At 44.7% G+C, this 12,360-nt stretch overlaps 1 pseudogene; it reads right to left on the reverse strand.

Moving 5' to 3' along the window:
* Nucleotides 1–9,201: 9,201 nt before the first annotated feature.
* On the reverse strand, nucleotides 9,202–9,303 carry LOC130034882 (uncharacterized; annotated as a pseudogene).
* Nucleotides 9,304–12,360: the final 3,057 nt, after the last annotated feature.

Below are 12,360 nucleotides of genomic sequence, written 5' to 3' on the forward strand. Positions count from 1 at the left end.
TTATTTTATGATTATCCACTTTCCTCTGTTCATCATCCTGTTGTCAGACAGTTAGTTGTTTTATTTGTCTTTTTGGGGGGTGTGGGGGGGAACGGACCACACCCAGCTTTGCTCAGGGCTGACTCCTGGCTCTGCACTCAGGAGTCACTCCTGGCAGGCTCAGGGATCACATGGGGTGCTGGAGATCGAATCTGGGTTGTTCACATGCTAGGTAAGCACCCTGCCTAATGTATTGTCACTCTGACCCTGGGATATTTTTCAATTTTTGCCATTTTAAGCCACCAGTGAAAGTCCTTGATCTTAGCCCTGTGATGCCAGTGTTTCTGACATGGCCCTTGCTTGTCACACTGTCTCTTGAGGATAGAAGGATAATGGTTTTCATTTCTAATAGTAGCCTACCTAATGTTTTATGGCAGAAAATTGGTGATGTGTTCAAGCTTTACAGTTATTCGTGTGTGTGTGTGTGTGTGTGTGTGTGTGTGTATGTGAATGCCACTTTATTTATTTGTAATTGAATCACCGTGAGATATACTGTTAAAGTGTTGTTGATGATTGGGTTTCAGTCATACTCTGTTCCAACACCAATCCCTTGACCCATGTACATTTTCGGCTCCTAGTACCCCCAGTTTCCCTCCTGCCCCAGGTATTCTAATTTTGATCTTGAGTGACAGTTTTTAGACTTATCCCTCAGATAAAGTTCTTAAGATCATTCATCTGAAAGATTTTTTGGGGATAGATCTGTCCCTGGAATGTGTGTGTGTGTGTGTATGTGTGTGTGTGTGTGTGTGTGTGTGTGTGTGTGTGTGATTTATCTCTTTGCTTTATGACTTGATATTCACACCAGATGTGACTTTGAATTTGTTTAGTTCTAATAGAAACATTTTCTTTATATTTAAATTAATAAAACCATTCTTTTATTTTGGCACTGTAAGTGGTGGTACTCAGGTTATTTCAGGCTTTGCTCAGGGAACTCATCATGCAGTGGTTGGAGTGAGGCTGGCCTTCTTACACGCAAATTATACACCTAGCCCATTGAACTATCGCTCAGGTCCCAAATAAAACATTTTTATTCTTTTTGGATCCTTTACCCCATTATAAGTGCTCTAGGGTGTTTTTTTGTTGTTGTTGAGGGGTGCACACTTGGGGTTGCTCAGGGGTTAGTCCTGGCTCTGCACTCAGGAATCACTCCTGCTGTGCTCGGAGGATCATATGGAATTGTAGGGATTGACACCTGGTTTGCTGCATGCAAGGCAAACACCCTACCCACTGCACTATCTCTCCGCCTCCTGATTCCTCTATTTTTCTGATTAGACTTTTTTGTTTGTTTGTCTTGGGGGGGCCTCACTTGGTGGTGCTCAGGGTTTACTCCTGACTCTATACTCAGGGATCACTCCTGGCAGGATTTGGGAGTACCATATACAGAGCTGAGGATTGAACTTGGGTTGCAAAACAAGAGCCCAACCACTGTACTATCTCTCTGGCTCTCGATTACACGTTTTTGCCAATAGTTTCTCAGCCGTCTGGCTTTTCCAAGAAAGTGACACTGAGCTCAGTTGCGGATGATCCCCTGATTCTGCTAGCTTCGCCACTCTCCTCATCGCCATACAGGGTACCCACACATCTTACAGCATCTGAATTGGAGTGTGTGCTCATTGTTCAGCCTCTGTGTCCTTGCAGAAAGTTGGCAGTTTTTTTTTTTTTGCTTTTTGGGTCACATCCGATGATGCACAGGGGTTACTCCTGACTCTGCACTCAGGAACTACTCCTGGTGGTGCTCAGGGGACCATACGGGATGCTGGGAATCGAACCCGGGTTGGCCGCGTGCAAGGCAAACGTCCTACCCGCTGTGCTATTGCTCCAGCCCCCTAAATAGGGAGGTTTTTGATCAATAAGTTAAAGTACAGTACTGAGGGCCAGAGAAGTGGAATAGGAGTTAACGCACATGAGTTCTATGTAGCTAACGCAGGATCAGTCCCGAGCACCACATGGGATGGCCTGAGTAATCCCTGACCCCGCAGAGCCTGAATAACACAGCATCCTCCCGCTGGGCCTGAGCTGTAGGCCAGGGAGGCTGATAACCCCAGGGAGGGATTGGGAGGCTCTCCCTCTGCCCCCCACAACCCCCCTCCAGTATGGTGTTGAATTCAGTGGGAAATGGATACTTACAGGTGTTTGAACCAAGCAGTGATAGGGTTTATAGTTCTGAGAAGTTCAAGTGGTAATGTACAGTAGCACTGTAGCACTGTCCTCCCGTTGTTCATCGATTTGCTTGAGCAGGCACCAGTAACGTCTCCATCGTGAGACTTCTTGTTACTGTTTTTGGCATATCGAATACGCCCTGGGGAGCTTGCCAGGCTTTGCCATGCGGGCGGGATACTCTCGGTAGCTTGCGGGGCTCTCTGAGAGGGGCGGAGGAATGGAACCTGTATCAACCGTGTGCAAAGCAAACACCCTACCCGCTGTGCTATCGCTCCAGCCTTAATGTACAGTAGGAAATAGAAAATTACAACATGAGTTGAAAAGTAAGTAAGGATGGGGCCAAAGTGCATGTGTCAGGAGAAGTTTTTGAGGCAAACATTTTTGCATGACGCATTGGCTGTCAGGCAGTTGGGGGCCGGGGAGGCAATGTAGCCTAGTGTGCTCGCCTTCCATGTGGCTGGCCTGGGTTTGCTCTCTGGCACCCCACATGGCACCCCAAGCACTACTGGGGGTGGTGCAGAAACACCGCTCCCCCTCCCATTTGGTGGGCACCATTGCCAAACTGTGTTGATACTTTGGTGAGCACAATTACCAAAAGTTTTCCAAACTATGGCAGATAGAAATGAGGCGACAAGGAGAAACTCGCAACCATCCTGACGAGCGTTCACTAACACTTCTTTTTCTTTTTTTTTAAGATCTGTTTTTATTTATTTATTTTTTATTTTTTTAAATTTTAAATTTTTATTAGTGAAACACTATGAGGTGCAGTTTTAGACTTTTCCGTGCAAGCACTAACACTTCTTTAGCCAAATTAGATACCATCTGACTTATTGACTAGTGTGGTCTTTACCAAATTTATTCAGCAGATACCAAATTTAACAGGAAAGCTTGATGCAGTACAGAATTAGCATTTCTTCCTGTTGGCAGTGTTATTGATTGCTTTTTTTTTTTTTTAGCCAGTGGCCAATGATGATTGCTTTCCTGATTTGGTCTCATATGCTTATTTTAAGGGGAGACATTTTGGGTTATACCTGGCCATACTCAGGGCTTCCTCCTGGCTCTGTGTATGTTCAGGGAACATTTTCAGTGCTGGGGATTGAATGTGGGTCAGTTATATGCAGGGCAAGTATCTTGCCTGCTGTAACTATTTTTCTGTCTCCCTGGTTTATTGCTTTCTTTCTTTCTTTCTTTCTTTCTTTCTTTCTTTCTTTGGTTTGGGGGACATACCCATCTATGCTCAGGGTTTATTTCTGGCTCTGTGGTAACAGATTACTACTGGAAAGTTCAGGGGACCAGATAGGAACAAACGAAGCCAGCTGCATGCAAGGCAGGCACCTTACCTGCTGTACTGCCTCTCGAACTCCTGATTTCTTAGTTTAAAACACACCTTTTTGGAGGAGAAAGAAGCCTTAAAGTTGCAGAGCTGAACTCATATCACCCACAAAGCTTTAGAACACCTTATCAAGAGGTACGTGACAGTGTGCCAAGAACAAATGACAGCATAGAAGGCTTTCAACACACAATAGAAAGCTCAGTGGCAAATATGCATCCTCGTATTTGTGGACCGAGGACTCTCTTCATCAACACATTTTAGTGGGTCATTTCAATTTTGTTATTAATTTTTCATGTTTCATTATGTGTTTTAGGTAGTGTTCCTTTGAAAAATGCTAATGATGGTTTGGTTTGGTTTTGGGGCCATACCTGGCGGTGCTCAGAGCTTACTCCTGGCTCTGTGCTCAGGGATCACTCCTGGCAGTGCTCAGGGGACCACGTATGGTACAGGGAATGAGCCCTGGATGGCTGCATGCCTGTAAGGCAAGCAGCTTACCTTCTGTACTTTTTCTCTGGCTCTTTATCTTTTTTTTTATGGCAACATTGCCCAATAGTCATTTAGTTATATAGCAGAACAAAATGTTAGCAATGAAAATGCTTAAGGAAAAGAATTTATGACGAGTACACCAGACGTGGGTTAAAGTGGTTTCGCTTACATTTGCGTAATAGAAAAGATAGAAAAAGGAGATGATACAGTAGACTAGAACTGACTCGCTGACGACTGGATTTGACTCTCATTTATTTGTTCATTCCTTCAACTAGCCCTTGCACTGTGCAATGTGCCAGTCGCCCCACTGGACACTGTGGTAAGGACTGACCCTATACCTTGAGTGCCAACCCAGGCTTGGTGTAGATGGCAGGCACGCTCCTCCACTTGCAAAGTGCAGATGGGGAAACTGGTTTTGAGTTGGGTCGTTTTATCTATGGGACATGGAGAGTTATAGCTGCCAGGGACATTTAACAGGATGTTGGCAGTGTGAGTCCTTTTGAAATAGATTTGGGGTTTAAGCTGGTGGAGATGCAAGTGGAAGTGACAAAATTGAAACCTTGCAAAAAATCAGAGTTTGCGTGGTTAGGACGCTAAGCGGATCTGTGCTGTGGCACACACAAGGGTTTGAAAGGGTTTGGGGGGTTGACGATGTAGGCAGCTCAAAGGGATAGAATGCTCATGCTTTGGGGGCCTGAGAGATAGTATGGGGTCAGGTTTGAGCCTTGCATGTGGCTGACCGGGTTTGACCCTGGCATCCCATATGGTCCCCTGAGCATGGCCAGGAGTGATTCCTGATCTAGAGCCAGCAGTAATACCCCTGAGCATTGCCAGGTGTGCCCCCTCCCCCTCCAAAAATAAAAAAGAATGCTTATGATTTGTATGTGGGAGTCCTGTGTTTGATTTCTGGCACTATATAGTCCCCTGAGCACTGTTAAGAGTGACCCTTAAGCACAAAGCCCTTGAACACAGTCAGCTCTGACCCCAAACCAAAACCAAAGCAAAAGATCAGAGGGATTCCTGTGCTGCATTTCTTTCTTCTTCTTTTCTTTGTGTTGTTGTTGTTTGTCTTTTGTGCCATACCCAATGTTACATAGGGCTTACTCCTGGCTCTGCACATAGGGATCACTCCTGGCAGGCTCAGAAGACCATGTGGAATGCCGGGGATTGAACCTGGGTCTGCTGGCATGCAAGGCAAGGAATTGAACCCTGGTGGTCTATATTTCTCCGGTCCTGTTCCACGTTTATGACAATGTTTATGAGAAATGTTTATGAGAAACAGCCTCGTTCCTGATGCCCCATTCGCTCTCAATGGAACGACCATCTCCGAATGCAACAGCTATGTGTACCTAGGTCGAGAGGTCAACATGACAAATGACCTGGCACCCGAGCTGCGCAGGAGGAAGAGAGCGGCTTGGAACGCCTTCAAGAACGTCGAAGAAATAGCTAAGAGGACGAAGAACCTCCGGCTCCAGGCACATCTCTTTGATTCCACTGTTCTTCCTGCATTAACATATGCCTCAGAGACCTGGGCCCTACGCAAACAAGATGAGAACGCCATTCAGGTCTCCCAAAGAAGAATAGAAAGAGCTATGCTTGGAATATCATGTTTCACTCAAATGAGAGAACGAATCCGGAGTTCTGACATCCGTCGACGATCAAGGATCAGGGACGCTGTCTCATTTGCCAAGGTGTCGAAAATCAGATGGGCTGGTCACGTAATGAGATTTAAAGTTGACCGTTGGACTAGAGCTGTTACTGATTGGATTCCACGGGATGTCAAGAGACCGCGTGGCCGCCCACCTACCAGATGGTCAGACTTCTTTGTCAAGGTCATGAACGATTGGTTTGAGGCCTTCCATGTTCCCGGAGCGAAGAGATGCCATTGGGCTACACTAGCACGCGACAGGGACAAATGGAGACGTTACTGGCGCCCGCTCGAGCAAATCGACGACTAACGGGAAGTTAAGTGATTAAGTGATTAAGTTCCACGTTTCTGAAAGCCCTCCTCCCTTAACTGCAGAGCAGGTGAACTTGAGGCCTGAGAACTATACACCGATCTTGGATGAACAAAAAGGGCAAGTGCAAACTGGGTGAAATGAACACAAACGGATGAAAAATTTCCTGATTTTGTTGCAACTCCCTGTCATTTAAACCATATCTGAGGGTCTGGGATGTGGTCCCCCGAGTACCGCCAGGAGTAATTCCTGAGTGCATGAGCCAGGAGTAACCCCTGTGCATTGCTGGGTGTGACCCAAAAAGAAAAATAAAGAAAAAAGGAAAAAAAACCCAACCATATTCTGAGCCAAGCTGGTACCCACTCTAATATGGTTGGCATGGTGAAAGAAGATTGAGGGGCTGGAGAGATAGTACAGCAGGTAAGACTCTTGCCTTGTATGCATCCCCCAACCTGGGTCCAATCCCTAGCACACCCTATAGTCTCCTGAGCCTGGTCAGGAAGGATCCCTGAGTACAAAGCCAGGAGTCAGACGGAATACTGCCCAGTATCACCCCATAAGTTTAAAAAAAAAAAAGAAGATGGATCTAGAGGAATAGAGGAAGAGGAAGACAAGCTGCCCCCATCCCGTGCCCTGAGACAGCCTTTGGACCCAGGCTGTGAGGGCATCTCTTTGCCATGTCCCCAGCCTGCCAGCTGGCCTGCCCGGCCAGTTTTAAATTTGTCAGTGTCCTGAGTGCATAAGCCAGTTCTTTCAGATAAATACCTCTCCAGTGGCGCGCGCACGCGCACACACGCACACACACACACACACACACACACACACACACACACACGCAACTAAACCTATTGCCTAGGGGCTGGAGTGATAGCACAGTGGGCTGACCCGGGTTTGATTCCCAGCATCCTATATGGTCCCCCAAGCACCATGTGGTGTAATTCCTGAGTACAGAACCAGGAGTAACCCCTGTGCATCGCCGGGTGTCACCCAAAAAGCAAAACAAAACAAAACAACAGCACCAACAAAAACCCTATTGCCTAAACTATTAAAATTTAAAAAAAAAAATTGTAAAAATCAAACAAACAGAAACAGATAAGCACATGTGGCCACTCATTGTTTCCCCGGAGAACCCCTGACCAACTCAGACTTCGGTGGGACTGAATCCAGTTGTATTTCTTTTCTTTTTTTTTTTTTTTCTGTATTCTGTTCCCTAGCAGTTAACTTCGTTCTAGACTCAGAGCATCTGGGCTGATTCTCTTCTCCCTGGGAAGTTGCCCGTCTCTACCCTACCTTGGTAGGTGCCCTCTCTGGTGTGCTTTTGCATTATGGTCGTTGTTGGCCTGTGGACTTGTTGTGCTAAGCACATCTGTGCCCTTCCCACGGCCTAGTACTTGTCCTGCTCCTAAGGTTATGCTGGGTCTAGGAATGTGTCACTTGGTGGCTCTTGAAGGAAAATGTTTAGCCTAGATAGTAGGAAGATGTTAGAAGAGGCACCTGCAGGAAAGGAAGTGCCAGCACAGAGCTCCAGGGTAGGTTGGCAGGGATGTTTCTGGCATCTTTTGGTTCCTGCATAGCCCTGTACCAGAAGGGCAGCAAGTGTGAGTGTTTGGGGATCTAGGCTCCACTGTGTTTGTTGTCAGCTTGTCATATATTTACTCAGACATCACTGCAGCAGTTATAGCAGGACAAACAAGACTTACACATACTTCAGAGACATTTTCAAGAAAACACCGAAGTAACGCCAGAGAGGTAGTAAAGGAGGTAAAGCCCTTCTTTGCCTTGCATGGGGCAACCTTGGTTTGAATTCCAGGCACCATGTATGGTCACCTGAGCATCAACAGGGGTCACTCCTGAGCACAGAGCTAGAAATAGTCCCTGAGCACTGCCAGATGCCAGGTGCACCCCCTTCCTCCCCATAAATAAATAGCATTACTTAACAAGGAAACAACAAGAAGAAATGATTATAACTCATTACTTAAAAATAACTTGCAATTTTTGTTTTGTTTGGGGATGGGCTGGAGCAATAGCACTATGGGTAGGGCATTTGCCTTGCACGCAGTGACCCGGGTTTAATTCCTCTGTCCCTCTCAGAGAGTCTGGAAAGCTACCGAGAGTATCTCGCCTGCACAGCAAAGCTTGGCAAGCTATCCGTGACATATTCGATATGCCAAAAACAGTAACAACAAGTCTCACAATTTGTTGTGAGATGTTACTGGTGCCAGCTCGAGCAAATCGATGAACAACGGAGGACACTGCTACAGTGCTTGTTTGGGGATGATACTCAGTGGTTATTCCTGGTTCTGCACTCAGAAATTACTCCTGGTGGTGCTTGCGGGCATCTTAATGGACTGCCAGGGATTGGACCTGGGTTGGCTATGTGCCTCACCTGCTATACTATTGTTCTGGCCCCTAATTTTAAAAATTTATTAAATTAAAAATTAAAGAAATTTTTTGGGTTACATTCAATTATACTCAGTGTACTTTCTGCTGGCTCTGTGCTCAGAGATCACTCCCAGAAATGCTTGGGGCTGGAGGGACGTGTGAGGTACTGGGAATCAAACCGGGGTTAGCACATGCAGGACATGTAGTAAGCTTGCCCATTTATTGCTCCTGCCCAAGCTGGGAATACTTTTTGAGTTTAGATGTGAATTTTTGTTTTTGTTTTTTTGAGTCACACCTGGCAAAGACCCAGGACTTATTTCTGCGTCTGCACTTAGGAATCCCTCCTGGCACTATATAGGAGGACTACAGCACTGTAGCACTGTCCTCCCGTTGTTCATTGATTTGGTCGAGCGGGTCCAGTAACGTTTCCATTGTGAGGCTTGTTGTTACTGTGTTTGGCATATCGGAATACATCGCAGGTAGCTTGCCAGGCTTTGCCGTGCGGGCGAGATACTCTCGGCAGATTGCTGGGCTCTCCGAAGGGGTGGAGGAATTGAACCTGGCTCGGCCGGGCTGGCTGCACACAAAGCAAACACCCTACTGCTGTGTGTGTGTGTGTGTGTGTGTGTGTGTGTGTGTGTGTGTGTGTTTTCCTACTGCTGTGTTATTGCTCCAGACCCTTGGGTGGACTATATGGGGGACTATATAGGATGCTGAGGTAGAACCTGGGTTGGCTACATGCAAGGCAATGATTTTACCTACTATACTCTCTCTTTGACACCTAAGACTTTAAAAACATTATGCTCAAGCAAACATGACAGTTCGTTGTATAGATTGCTTTATTTGCATTTTCCAAGTACATACATTAATTTTATTTTTTTATCAGATATTAAACTATAAGAACAGATACTAAACTTGATCTTAGCCAAAAGGCCGAGAAGCGATAGTACATTAATTTTAATACAAGAAGATACTAAAAAAATTTGTAATTTAAATATGGACTCATTAAACATATTTGTACATGCATCTTTGTATACTTGACTGTTACTTTCTAATAATAGCTAATGAATAGTAATGGAATTTTTGGACCACAGGTAGCCAATTTTATTTGCAAAATGAGTCGTTTCCAATATGTTGCCCAATACCCTGAAGAAATATTTTGCCAACATCTACATCCACTAATTCCAGTGGTGTATGAAAGTTCCGTGAACTACATTTTAAAAACATGTACAGGTATGTAACTGATTTTTTTTTCTAGGTCAGTTTTTTTTCCCCTTAAATCTTGAATTTTCTACATAAGCTCTTGTTCTCCCTTAAGCCTATTATTAATTCTCCTATGATAAATTAATAGTCATCATCTATCCTTGCTTGTTAGAACAGAATGCCCAAGCATCTAAAATATGAGTAGCCAGTCTTGCAGCATTCACAAGTGACTCACTTGTTTGTTTGAAATGAGACAAGAAGGGAGGAGACGAGTTAAATGACTTAGGAGTCTTCTGTAAAGGAGTGATCACACTCCATAGGACCAGAGGACTCACCCTGACCCCAGCCCTCGGGGATGAAGTGTAGCACATTAAATCATGGCATATTGTCATAAAATTCCAAGTGAAACAGCTATTAGTTAAAAATAATGTTTTCCCAAGGGCCAGGATCCCACGATTTCAGTACCTTAATTTGTCTACAGCAAGACATCTTAAAAGAGAAATACTGTAGCCTCAAGTAGAATTTTTCTCATGGATTGTAATTAGAATTAAATTTGCAATACTGTTTAGGAAAATGTAAGAACCAGCATTGTAAGAGCACAAAGCAGTTTATGAAAGCTATGAGGCTTACTCTTGTTTTTGTTGTTCGAAAGCTAAATTTGTTTAATGTAAATGACTGTCATTTGCTCTAGGACCATTTGAAACAGGTTAAATTTTTTTTAGAAATAATTGTGATTGAATAAATAAGTTTGAGCTTTGGAGAGACGAGACGACAGGTAAGGCATTGCCTGACGTAACAGCTGACCTGGGTTTGATCCCGACATGACCTGTGACCCCCAGAGCCCAGAAAAGGAGTGGTCTGGCGCACAGAGCTAGGAGTAACGTTTGAGCGTGGCTGGAAGTGGTTCAAAAACCAGAAAGAAGAAAATAAAAAAGTTTGAATTTATTAAAGACTTTTTTTTATGACGGAGTGTGGTTGGGTCACACCAGAGGGTGCTTGGACTATTCATGACTCTGCTTGGGGACCATGCAGTTTCATGCAGTATTTGTTAAGTGGAACAATCTGGTTGGACCAGGGTTGGCCACGTGCAAGGTAGGTGTTTAATCCTCTCTGTGTTATTACCTTGGTCCCCGTTAATATTTCTCCTCCTCCTCCTCCTCCTCCTCCTCCTCCTCCTCCTCCTCCTCTTCCTCCTCCTCCTCTTCCTCCTCCTCCTCCTCCTCCTCCTCCTCCTCTTCCTGCCTGGCACTCAATCTTTTTTTTTTTTCCCCTTATTTTATTTTATTTTTTTTTACAGTTGTAGATTTACAATTTTTTGTGCTTTGGTTTCAATTATACAATGATCAGATACCCATCCCTCCACCAGTGCCCATTTTCCACCACCATGGATAATATACCTCCCACCCCCATCCCCCCATCCCCCCTGTCTCTGTGGCAGGGCAATCCCCTGTGTTCTCTCTCTCCTTTTGGGTGTTGTGGTCTGCAAAAGAGGCATTGAGTGGCAAACATGTTCAGTCCATAGTCTACTTTCGACATGCATCTCCCCTCCTGGGAGGATCCTCCAAACACCCTTTATTTGGTGCTCCCTTCTCTATCTGACTGGCACTCAATCTTTAAGGGACTTTTTTTAGGTCGAATGAGGTCTTATTTATTTATTTATTTATTTATTTATTTATTTATTGAATCACCATGAGATACAGTTACAAAGCTTTCGTGGTTGAGTTTCAGTCATACAATGATTGAACACCCATCCCTCCACCAGTGCACATTTTCCACAACCAATGTCCCCAATATCTTTCCCGCCACCCCCTGTTATTAACAAATTAAGGGGACATTTGGGTCTGAATAAGTCTGGCATTCTGTGTCTTTGGAGGAAGTTCGCTGTTTTTCTGTCCCAGAGTTTTAGGGAGGAGCGTTTCTAGAGAACGAATTTCTAGGGAATCACGCTGGTCAGTTTGAATACTCAAGCGGAAGAACTAAGGCACACATTAACCTAAAATTCTCTGTGCTCAGTCTCAGGTTACAGAGAGTTGAAACCTTCAATGTTCCAGCAAAGTCTGTTGAAGAGGTAGTGGACGTGTCAAAAAATGAACAAATTTAAGAACATAGTGGTGATGCTGGGGTGTCACTGTCCAGGGATAATGAGGTGTGGTTCCTGCTGCTGGTTGTAGTTAGAGCAGTGAGGTGAAATCTCCGGGCATCTAAAGATGTGCAGACCTTTTTTTGGGGGGAAGGGTTGTGCTTACCCCTGGCCCTGTGCTCAGGGATCTCTCAAGGCAGTGGTCGGCGCTGCTGTGTGGTGTTGCCAGTCGAACTGGGTTTGGCCGTTTGCAAGGCAAGCCCCTTAACCCAGATACTATTGTTCTGGTTCTGGCCCCATTGTGTAGACTTTTTACGAAACAGGTCTCCTATTTTGAATGAGCAAAGGACAAAGGAATGTGATGTGTGAGGTGGGGGAAAGGCGCTTGTGCAAATGATGCTTTTCAGAAAGGGTGTGGTGACGCATCACTCTCACTCCTCATTATCCTGTGATGGTAATTGGCCAGCTGCACATTATACGCAGGGAAGGCAGTCAAAATACCATGAGATATTTTGTTCTTTGATTTTTTTTTTTACTGTTTCAACTATTTTTTTTTTGTGATTTTTTTAAATTTTCATTTTTTTTTTAAATTTTTAAATTTTTATTAGTGAAACACCATGAGGTACAGTTGTAGACTTACAAATTTTTGTGCTTGGGTTTCAGTTATACAATGATCAAGTACCCATCCCTCCACCAGTGCCCATTTTCTACCACCACGG

The sequence above is a fragment of the Sorex fumeus genome, unplaced genomic scaffold (assembly GCF_029834395.1).
Source record: "Sorex fumeus unplaced genomic scaffold, SorFum_2.1 ptg000061l, whole genome shotgun sequence".
Lineage (NCBI taxonomy): Eukaryota > Metazoa > Chordata > Mammalia > Eulipotyphla > Soricidae > Sorex > Sorex fumeus.